The following is a 12068-nucleotide window of genomic DNA, read 5'->3' as shown; positions in this document are numbered from 1 at the left end:
ATGGAATGGATTGGAATGGGGTAGAGTGGAGTGGAATGGAATGGAATGGAATGGAATGGAATGGAATGGAATGGAAAGGAAAGGAAAGGAAGAGGAAGAGGAAGAGAAAGAGGAAAAAGAAATGGAAATGGAAAAGAAAGAAAGGGATTGGAGCAGACAGAGGTGGAAAGGAGTAGGAAGGAAAAAGAGAGGAAAGGAAAAGAAAAGGAGAGAAAGCAAAAGAATAAGAAGAAAGGAGGAACAAGAAGGAAAGAAATGAGAGGAAGAAAAGAAAATGGAAAGGTTTGGAAGAAGGAAAGGCGCAGTAGAAGAGTAAGCAGAGAGGAAAGGAAAAGGGTGAAAAGGAAGCAGAAGAGGAAAACGAAAAGTAAATGAAGAGAAAAAGGGAGAAACAGAGAAAAGAGAATGGAAAGGATTGGGAAAGAAAAGGAAAAACAGTTCCCATAGCCCTGCATCTGTTTCATGTTTCTGCATGATAATCATAGGGTGACTTTTCCAGTAAAAGTCTGATATCATTCTCTGCTTCTACTCAATTATTGTGTGACTAAAACAAAACCCGACAAGAAAAAACAAACAGCAAAATACTGTACAGCTCTGAAAACATGACCTTGCCTGTTTAAATTAACTACAGCTATTTACAGTTGGACAAACACTTGGGTTCACAAAGGCCCATTTGCATCAAGTCAAAAAGCACTGCAAGATATCCAAACAAATCAATGGCATCTGAAGATGAAATTAAACATAACAGGAGTAAGACCGTCTATGCACTCTACACACGCTTGGTTAAAAATTCTGAATCAAACAGTATGAATTTTCACTAAAGACAATAGTTTTATCATTTTATACTTGCATATTGTTTTGTTACACTGGGTTTTTTGGGCATATATTTACACTGAAACATCAGCAATTGAAACTAGGTTCATTCACTGAATATATTAAAATCTAAACAAATAGAATGAATTATTTATGTTTTAGATAACCAGAACATGCACCTCTGTCCTTATCTCTGCCTCTGTAGGGTAATATTCACCAGGACATGCAATTCAATCAGGCTTCTTTTTTTTTTTTTTACAGTCTCCTTCATCGATGACCCATCAGGCTCAGGACATCCAGAGGACATAACGCCTGAAACAGGAAAGCTTGGAGAGCTGGGTGGTATGGCACTATACACATTACATGTGTAACAATAAAAATGTTTATATTACAGTACAATTTTATATAGTTATAGGTGGGCAGGGCTACTTTGCTATTTACCCATGAGAAGAAATGCCAATGTGCAAGGATGAACTTCTTATTTACTTTTGAATAATCTTATATTTTGGTTTCCATCCATTAATTTTAAAAAAAGCAACTAAATAAACTAAAGTAAATGAAATAAAGTAAATTAATTGAAATAAAACACAATTTATTAAAAATAAAAAAAAATATATATATTTTTTTAAGTATTTAATTCGCTGGAAAATCCAATGATGATGATGATAATAATATTTAATTAGGCAAAGTATAAAACCATTTTCCCACTGAAATATCAAGAAAAATGACTACAAGTTTGTTTGTAGCAGTTTGGTTAGTCACACTTGCAGTTAGCGCTAATGATCAGTTTTCTGGCAAGATACAGCAGAGCAAACTATTTTTTTCTATTAAAACCATGAGTAACAGATTTTTAAAGGTCATCACAGTTTAAACAAAGCCAATAATAAGCTTCAGTTAAGAAACCCACCGTTTACACATTTATCTTTCACAAACAAAGAAGGGCAAGGGCATTCAACAACAAAACCAAAGAAAACCTTACAGCATCTGGAAAGATTTTGGTATTTCGAATCGCTGGCGAATGCTGGTTCATGTGGAGTAAATCAAAACAGCTCAGTCTGAATGACCACAAGGCCAAAGCAAACACAAAAAAACACTGAGATTTGGTCCACCATACTCATCTAAACCACCTGCATCTGGTCAAGAAACATGTCCAAAGATCTGGCAACCAGCTGACGCTCACTATCCACTGTTCCTCATTATCCACTACTGAATCCAACATAACATAAAAAACAACAAACACATCCATGTTACAAGAGCGTGTGGGCGTGATAAGTTACAAGGACTTGAAATCAGCAGGGAATTACACTATAACGGAAATGAGAACTACAAAACAGAGAACATTCAAAAAAAGAGCTATAAGCTCAAAGAATAATGAAGAAGTCTGTCCTAAAGAATATATATCAATAGTTCAGAGGAATTAACCTAATCTGCCTTTTAGCAGCCACAGCAGGAGACGCCAAAGATATTAAATATTGATCAAATGACACACTGGCTTCCTCTGAATAAAAGAGAAGACAACGATGGACAGAATGTGTGTTCAGGTCTTTTAATGCAGTTTTAGCTGTTTTGAGAATGTGGTTGTGGTGGCTTAATGGGAGAGTTGAACCAAATAAAAAAATGGTACCATCATTTGTGTGCTATATACACAGACTTTGGGCAAATTAGTATTAGAACGCAATTTAGGGCTGGGCGATATAGCTAAAAAAATTTATCAACGAAATAATGTTTCATATCGTTCGGTTTTGATAATTATTGACATTTTTATAACTTTTTTAAAACAAAGATCAATAGACAAACATGTTTAAATTTAACCACTGTATTTTTTAATTAACCCAATTTATTGAGACAAACAACAAATATATTTTGTTTTAACAGTCAAACACACAATACAAATTAAACAAATATCTAATTTATAATGTTTTACATGCAGATTAAATAGGTCTTAAGGAAACTTTTGGCTTGTCTGCCGAAGCCACAGGAGGGCGCAATGAGCAAAATAATGCAGCGCATTAAATTGTCAACGCAAGGAGGTATAAAAAAACGTGCATTACGTCTAAATTAACTTATATAAATCAAATATAATTTCGTAAATTGCATAAACAATTATGAACAAAACAGCATCATGTATTTATGCATTGCTTAATACAACGAGCCGAATCGCCCATCACGAAGATTGCATTTAAAAACATGCGAGACGTAGTGAAAAGGAAAAAACCTCCACAAATTCGCGACGTGTTTTCGTAGGTGTACCATTGATAAATATCGATACCATTTTATCGCCCAGGCCTAGCGCAATTCCATAAAAGCGCTGATGGGAGGGGGAAATTCTGCAGGAGATTTACTAACAATGTGCACATTAAAGAACACAGACGCAACTTCTCATTTCAATAATGACCAGCACAAACTACCACCTGCTTCAAGACATGCTTTTGACATGCAAGCTGAATTGCGGACATTATTCAAGTCTTCAGTGTCACATGATCCTTCAGAAATATGATGATTTGCTGGTCAAGAAACTGCTGGTCTTATTATTATCAATGTTGAAAACGGTTGTGCTGCCTAATATTTGTATATAATGAATCATGACATGTTTATTTCAGGATTTTCTGAAGTTCAAAAGTTTATTTGAGTGTAAAAATAATTAAATGTATAAATGTAATTACTACTGGTTGCATATGAAATGTACATTCTCTCATCATTCTCTCTTTCTGTAGTAGTCAACAAGTAATAATTGCATTACATTAATTGCTGTGCTTTGACAAGAAACATTACTAAACATGATGTAAGTGGCTGTTAAGATGTGGCTCATTTAACATATACCTTGAGAAAAGCAGCATCACAGTTCTTTTTACAATAAAGATGAAGAAGATCTCATTTGTACAGCATCTGAGGTTTTCTCTGTGCTGTTGTGAACTTTACATCATCGTAACTGCACTAAATTTAAGTCAGAGCATAAAAACCAATGTTCAGAAATGTTCTGCTTGAAGGAAAACTGTTCAACGTATTTTTGATACAAGCAATAAATCACATGACTGGTGGTACTTTACGCTGCAATTTATCGGCTCTGCTGCTACACACGTCCTCAAAAAGCTGTCAAAACAACTACGAGAGCCCTCCATCACAGAGTTCAGTGAAGTCAGAGCTGATACTTTGGTTAATGTGGCATAAAGACATCACAGCTGCATGTCTGTCGTGTCACACAAGACAGCTCTGATTCTGTAATTCAACATGGCTTCATCAGTGGAGCACCTACACAAGCATCTGACACTTCCTGTGCTCGGCGTAAGGGAGAAACAGCAATTCGCCTTTCAGCATTTCCACCAGCTTTCCTACATGCAGCCATCAGCTACTGATCTTTGCCTCCTCAGCTATCCAGAGGAGAAAGACAGCGAGCGAGAGAGAGATGAATAGTAAATGGATGTTGGAAAAAGACACACTGACTTATTTAAAACAGAGTTGCAGAATCTCTCCAAGTCCTACACTTCCAGAATTCCTCCGGCTGCAACCGTTGCCTATGACTTCCTAAAGAAATTTCACAAAGTCATGTTTTACAACCAGGAAATATCTCAAGGAAATATGGTTCTATTCAAGATCGTATCTTATTTTAAAGACGACGTAAAGAAGATGTGAAATTTGCCTTCTCAAATACAGATTTAAGGTGCAGACAGTGAAAACAGCTGCTCATAACTGGAGTTACAGAGTTGAACAAATCTAAACTTTAGCATGTAACATGAAAGATACGTCAAACAGTTTGGTCAGATGAGGAGAACTGAACTAATACTTTCATAAAAACCAGTCGAGAGAACTTAAAGGAGGGAGACAAGTCATAAAATGCAATTATTTTATTACCATTGAATATTAGATTCTTAGTGGTCTATGTAATTATTTAATAAGTTTACTTAAAAGGGTCATATGATGCGATTTCAATTGTTCCTTTCTCTTTGGAGTGTTACAAGCTCTTGGTGCATAAAGAAGATCTGTAAAGTTGCAAAGACTAAAGTCTCAAATCCAAAGAGATATTCTTTATAAAAGTTAAGAGTGAACCACGCCTACCTAAAACGGCTCGTTCTAACACGCCCCCACATATCTACCTCACTATGTTGGAAGATTTGCATAACGCTGCCCAAATGTTCACGCAACGCGAGAGAGAGAGAGAAAGAGAGAGAGAGCGCGAGAGAGAGCGCGAGAGAGAGAGAGAAAGAGAGAGAGCGAGAGAGAGGAGGTCACATCACAAACACATACCAGCTTCATCACTGTGTGTCACGCAACTCTGTTCCCCTTTCGGGCTCTGTCTTTACATTTATTTTGAAAGATGAAGCTCGCGATTATGGTAAGGGGCGTTACATTTCCGACGAGTGCTTGCGGTGTTCGGCCACAGTGTACTGGGTCAGCTGGCCAATCAGAGCAGACTGCGCTTGTCGGAAGGAGGGACTTTGTAGAAAACGAAGCGTTTGAGAGAGGCGGGGCATAGAGGACCTACAATAATGTACAGTATTTGAAAAATAATGTTTTTTGAACATTAAAGCATGTCAACATATTCTGTTACACCAAATACACAAAATAATGATCTTTAAAAAAGCATCATATGACCCCTTTAAAACGTCCTTGCTTTAACATTTTAACGCAAATATTGTTAGTGCTTGTCTTGTATCTCTTCAGTAAGCCACAATAAATGGCCATTAACTTTCTAGACCCCATTAAAGGTTTAACAGGATCTGCAGCTAATATCTTCCTTTTGGGGAAAGAGTGATCATACAGCTAGTTTAATACGTCTGCCAGTAGCCTTTGTAAGGAAATACCCATCTGCATTATTGAACCGCCAGGACGCAGTGAGCTCCATTACGGTACCATAAATTATCGCCTCGCAACACATGATACAATTACACTAAGTGGAAATGTGTTTTTATGCTATTTAAGGGATTTCCTGCTAGATGTGCACTAACTGCCGTTGCTTTGGTGAAAGCCAATCTACTAGAATCAATTAGTCTGCGGGAATATTTCCACCCAAGCAACCCACAAACTGGAAATCAAGCCAATATACTGCAGCTGATGGCCAAAACTGAGAGAAAGAGAGAGAGATTTGTAACAGCAGTTCAGAAATATTTATCAGTGCTCGGAGGGCACAGAGGCTGTAGATTTATGTGTATATGGTGAGCTGTTTCTGCACACGCTCAGATCGGTGGGATAAATCACTACGTTAGTGAGCAGAGTTAAATTGCATTGATTTAGCAGAGTGTTCGACACTGTGCTGGCAGTCTGTGCAAATGAATGGAGTTGTCAGCTCCTGCACATGGACACACGCATGAGCACACGCACACATCTTTAATTAAGTCACATTGAAAGCACAATTTACAGAGTCTTACACAGGCAAAAGCTCTCTGAACAGCAGAGAAGCAACTGTGTGCTCAGCTAAATATACCTACAAGTGATACATAAATTACCCACAGGCTTTAGGTGCTAGAACTAAGTATGAAACAGAAGTATGAGACACAAAAAAGCAATTAGCACTTTCTGGCAGTTTGCATGTTTCTCAGGGGTTAAAATGGACATATTAAAAAGGGCTGTCAACTGACTACAGATAATTAACTGTATGATATGCCGATTAATTAATCAACTTAATCACATAATTGCATGCATCAATATTTGCTGAGAAAAGCGTCCATATGATTAGAGGCTGGGAATTACAGTACCAGGAAGAAGAAAAAAACCCACAAAGGTGCTTATTGCTTTTCTATGTTTGAAGCAAGAGCAGTACAATTACATAAGTATTGCACATATATTAAGATTTTTATTGTTATTTATATCTATACACACACACACACACACACTACTATAATCTACTAAAAAGTGGCTTTGGAAGTCAAGAGTTTTATTTCCACTGAATATCAATAAAGCTATCACTGGTCTTAATTTACATATAGAAATCAATAAAACTGCACTTAACTAGCATCAAATTGACAGCCCTAATATTAACTTTTTTCCTTTGTGCAAATCATAAAGGTCTATTCACAACAAGTGTGATGCAATTCTGACAAATAATAATTAGTGGTCAACCAATATATCATCCAGGCCAATATACTGGCCAATATTTGGGATTTTTTTTTATTTATCGGCATTGGCTGATACATTTTTCTTCGTGTCAGAAGAGGGCCTTTATTTTGACAACACACAGGACTTTTATTTTGACAGTTCTGCTTTTATATTTTTACATTGTGTGAAATTATAGCCTATATATTGGCTTTATATTGGTCATTAGCCACCTTGCTCCCTAAGATATCGGCATTCAAAAAATACGTCGGTCAACCACTAATGATAAAATTTGTTAATATGCACTCAAATGTTTCATGCCAATTGCAATATTCCAATAAAATCAATCAATCAATAAATAAATAAACAAAATAATAATAATAAAAAACGCACACAATGCAAAAACTTCAGTTAAAAACTTAACACAAACTGCTTGTAAATAAATAAATAAATAACTTAAATAATTAAGTGAAACTGATCTCTTTGTTTGTTGTATGGTGATATTTTGAACCGGACAATTTTTCTGCTCAACTGAAAATGAAACTTGCCGAACATGATTTTTGTGCCAAACATATATGGACTCGGTGTGAATGAACTTTCAAAACAGCAGTGAGAAGTGAATGTTGTCCAGGTCTCTGAGGTTGCCCTCGTTAGTAAATCAAGCTGCTCAGAGGACAGCAAAGAGGAGTTCTGTCTGTTCCTCTCTCTTTCCCTCTATCCGCACCTCTCTGTGTAAGTGACCAAGCTAAAGGCTGGTTGTTCCAAGTCATTAAAACGCATCCACAGACCCGAGAAGGCCCAGAGATTTGGCTCATTACTTCGATTCCCCATGGAGCTCTGCAGGAGAATCTCCATCTTAAAACACTACCTCCATTCGGGCCCAGTGCCCTGACTCTCCCCGTCTCATCTGAATCAGTCCCTCTAGGTACTGCCATTGCCTGTCCCTGACTCTCAGCCTCACACAAGAGCTTTAATTTAACATCCGGCCCCTGAAAACCAGAGACAGGGAACTTAAAGTCAACTCCATCCACTGATTTACCATCACGTAAAAAGCAGAATCTGTGCAGGATAACAGGTTAGATAGTCTAGACTCTAGAGGCTGTGCATTACACTAACTTCTCCAGAAAGTTGCTTATTGCTTTTACGTATGCATGACTTGTGTAATCACAGAACTGTACTATACATTTCTGCATTGACACACTACTTTGACACAGTCCCCTCTGAAAATGTAGTAATGTAGGAACATTCATTTTCTGTAAAGCTGTTTTGAAACAACATGTGTTAAATAAACAAATGTGAATTGAATGGAATGAACGTATTTTGAATAACACATCAATATTGCTTATCTATTATGATTATTATTTACATCGGAGTACACACATTCCACTATAATGGGTTGGACCAAGTAAAAGAAGCAAGATAGATAAAAAGATATATATAGAACAGTATACAGAATGATAGACAGAATGATTGATAGATAAAATGACAGAACGACAGATTGATTGAACAATAGACAGAATGATAGATAGATCCCCGTCTCATCTGAATCAGTCCCTCTAGGTACTGCCATTGCCTGTCCCTGACTCTCAGCCTCACACAAGAGCTTTAATTTAACATCCGGCCCCTGAAAACCAGAGACAGGGAACTTAAAGTCAACTCCATCCACTGATTTACCATCACGTAAAAAGCAGAATCTGTGCAGGATAACAGGTTAGATAGTCTAGACTCTAGAGGCTGTGCATTACACTAACTTCACCAGAAAGTTGCTTATTGCTTTTACGTATGCATGACTTGTGTAATCACAGAAGAGTGATAGGACAATAGATAGAATGGGAGAATGATATACAGAACTAAGACAGACAGATAGATATATAGACAGATAGATTTTAATCAATTAAATATTTTCTCTTCTGTACTTGCCTTAAAAATAAGCATTTATGATCCTAAAAACACTACTTGAGATCTAAATAAAAGATTACATCCAAGAAGTTTATCTTTTTCATCATTTTCAAAAGTATGTATTTTATGAAAACATTAAAAGCATCTTCATGAACAAGAATCCATTTATTTTATTCTACTCATTACAGCAGAAATCACTTCAGACTACCCTGTCAACCACTTTAAAAACGTGAGGATTCCCAAACTGGCAATTTAATACATTTAATAAACTCCACTCATCTTTTTAATAAACGGCAAGGTGTCATTTACAGCAGCAGAACCAGATGGAACATTTCCTACTCGCAGCTGATGGCTCCGGTGGGACAGGCCTTGTTACCATCACATCTCAAACGCCAGATTGATTCTTACATTCGCACAGTTCTTTACTCTTCATTTATATCTTTACTGTTGTGTATCCCGATATAAAAACCTGTCAAAAAACCCTGAAGACTAAAGGGAAGCAAATTGAAAGTTTTTTAAAAGTCAGAGTTATCACTTTCCTGAACTGCACATTTTGAATGCATTTTTCTTCTCTGCCACATCCAGCTCAGGTCTTGAAGCCTCTACATGCGGCGATGCCAGTCATTCAACTAAAGCTGTAAACTATACAGGGAACTGTGTCAGTTGCTGCATTACTATAATATTAACGGTTACAGTTATTAATTCAATTCAATTGCTATTTGAGTTGCATTTAAGCATTTAAATTGAACAAAGAGGTTATATATTTAATGACGTAATTATGTTCCTACTCGATTTTGTTGTTGAAATAAAAAGCATTTACACAGTGGCTGTCATAAAAACTTGTGCTCATGACAGATTCATTCAAACATACACTTAAGTAATATAAACATCACAAACAGGTAAAAATATAGATCTCTAGATTTTTTTTTTCTGAGCTAACTAAAGCGGCTTTTCTGAGGTAAATGTAATGTTACGTGACATTTTTAACAAGCTGTTTTTTGAAGTCTCTCCGCAGTTGCTACACTGATTGAGCGATTAGCAGTGTTCATTTTGACAGCAAATTTTGATTTAGTTTTAGTCATAGTCTTTTGACTAAAATGCCATTTAGTTTTAGTCATATTTTAGTCATCTGAATTGTTTTTTAGTTTTAGTCTAGTTTTAGTCGACTAAATATCATAAGATTTTAGTCGACTAAATCTGCAGTAAATTTAGTCGGCTAAAATCTAATGGGTTTAGTTACAGTGTAATGCATTCATTAAGCATTTCTCCAAAATTTCCAAACTCATTATATAGTTTTGATATTAAGGTTTTATCATGATAGACACCGATTTAACTGCTGTGACACACAACATGCCTTTAAGTTAAAATTAAATAAAACCACTTCTCATAAAGGACAAGAACATGGTCTTCTTATTAATGAAATACCAATGGTTATATAGGCTAATTATGCATTCTTTATAGCAACTTGTTTACCATATTCTTCATTTTTTCAAGCACGCATTTATTTCTATAAATAAATTTAGATTAATCTTTAGGGCTACTAAAGTTTTCAGTCAAGAGCAGTGCATGATTTTCTGTCTTTCTTTTGTTGCTTGATTAACATCTATGACTCGGACAATAGCAACTAAATTAAGCTGCTATCCCTTTAAAACCGAACGCACAGCTGCACTGGATGCAATGTACTGATACACGTTCTCCCTACTGTTTACGTTCACTTAAGACGTAATCAACTGTGTTTACGTGAATACTCGTCAAAACAGACAATTCGACATCATTTTGTGTCTAATTCTCCGTTCATGCAAGGCGAAAGAGTACTCGCGCGCTGTGAGACGCGCTCTCTGTCTGCGCTCAGAAAACCGGACCGAATTGAGTTCTCTCTTGCGTCGTCAGGTTCATGTATGCATCTAACCGCCTAACTATGCAGCAGATTCATTCTGAAATTGAATTAATCTCTTCCCAAATCATCCCTCCCTAACATTTTAGTCTCATTTTTATTAGTTGACGAAAATGTCAATATATTTTCGTCATAGTTTTTGTCATTGAAAAAGAGTTTTAGTTCATTATCGTCTCGTTGTCGTCAGTGAAAAAGATGTAGTTGACGAACATTATGACGAAAATTATTCGTCAACGAAATTAACACTGGCATGTAGACATGATATATTTCAGCAAAGTGCATCGTTTCTTTCAACATACACTCTAAAAAATGCTGGGTTGTTTCAACCCAACTTTGGGTCAAATATGGACTAACCCAGCTGTTGGGTTAAATTTTTAAATTACATTTTTAATCCAAAAGTTGGGTTAGTCCATATTTGACACAAAGTTGAGTTGAAACAACCCAGAATTTTTTTAGATTGTACCTTCTGATACCTCCTACTCATTCATGTTTGTTTGGTGCTATAACTAGTAGTAAACCAAAATCAAGTTGACTGGTTCACATGCTGTTTGAACTGAGGCACATGCATCTGTCACACCATATGAAATGGTATTTATTGCTTGAATTTCATGACAAAATTGACCAATTGAAACCCAACCCTTTGCACAAAGCTTATTGTGATTTTTGGATGGGAGGTACACTAGAATAATGTTTAGTTCATGCATAAACAGAAAACTGTATAGACTAAAAGATTAATTTAAGAATCACTATTAGTTAATCAAATTGAATGATAGTAGTGGCTCAATTTACTCTGATTAAATCTATGGAACTTCAAGAAGTAACTAAGTAAAGAAGTAAATCCAGACGGGTGATGCACAACAGCTTCATATGTTTCCGCAAATCTTAATGCAGAGCTTTGTAGCGAATCAGCTCATGGGGAAATATGAATAATTAAAATATATATTGTGTGTTTGATTGGTCCAGACGCTACAGCTTCTATTTATTTGCTAAATATAAAAAACACACATTCCATTTGACATGTGCAAAAGCCTGGGTGCCTTTCCAGTTTGTTGACTAGTGTCATATTTTGGAAGGTCTGAGAACATATTTGACTAATTAAGCCTGCTGATGACAAATCTCTGACTCATGACTTATGACTCATCTCTTGGAGTGTTTTGCTGAAACTCGATGTTAATGGGCTCATCTAACAAGCTGTGTGAAGATAATCATCTTTCAACAAATCAGACCTATAACAAGATATTAAAATTCTTTGAAGTACTGTATTTATGATGAGTGAGGCAGGGCTGAAAGCCGATACATTTATGATTTAAAGGAGCCATATGATGCGATTTCAAGTTTTCCTTTCTCTTTGGCGTGTTACAAGCTGTTTGTGAATAGATAAGATCCCTAAAGTTGCAAAGACTAAAGTCTCAAACCCAAAGAGATATTCTTTATA

General features: G+C 36.2%; 1 protein-coding gene across 9 annotated transcripts in view; it reads right to left on the bottom strand.

Moving 5' to 3' along the window:
- The window catches only part of LOC107656817 (autism susceptibility gene 2 protein-like), a 314131-nt gene that overhangs the window by 242961 nt on the left and 59102 nt on the right, over positions 1–12068 (bottom strand). The gene's annotated exons all lie outside the window — the stretch shown is intronic.

The sequence above is a fragment of the Sinocyclocheilus anshuiensis genome, unplaced genomic scaffold (genome assembly GCF_001515605.1).
Source record: "Sinocyclocheilus anshuiensis isolate Anshui unplaced genomic scaffold, SAMN03320099.WGS_v1.1 scaffold1136, whole genome shotgun sequence".
Classification (NCBI taxonomy): Eukaryota; Metazoa; Chordata; class Actinopteri; order Cypriniformes; family Cyprinidae; genus Sinocyclocheilus; species Sinocyclocheilus anshuiensis.
Note: the sequence above shows the minus strand (reverse complement) of the source record. Positions and strands in the feature narration are given on the sequence as shown.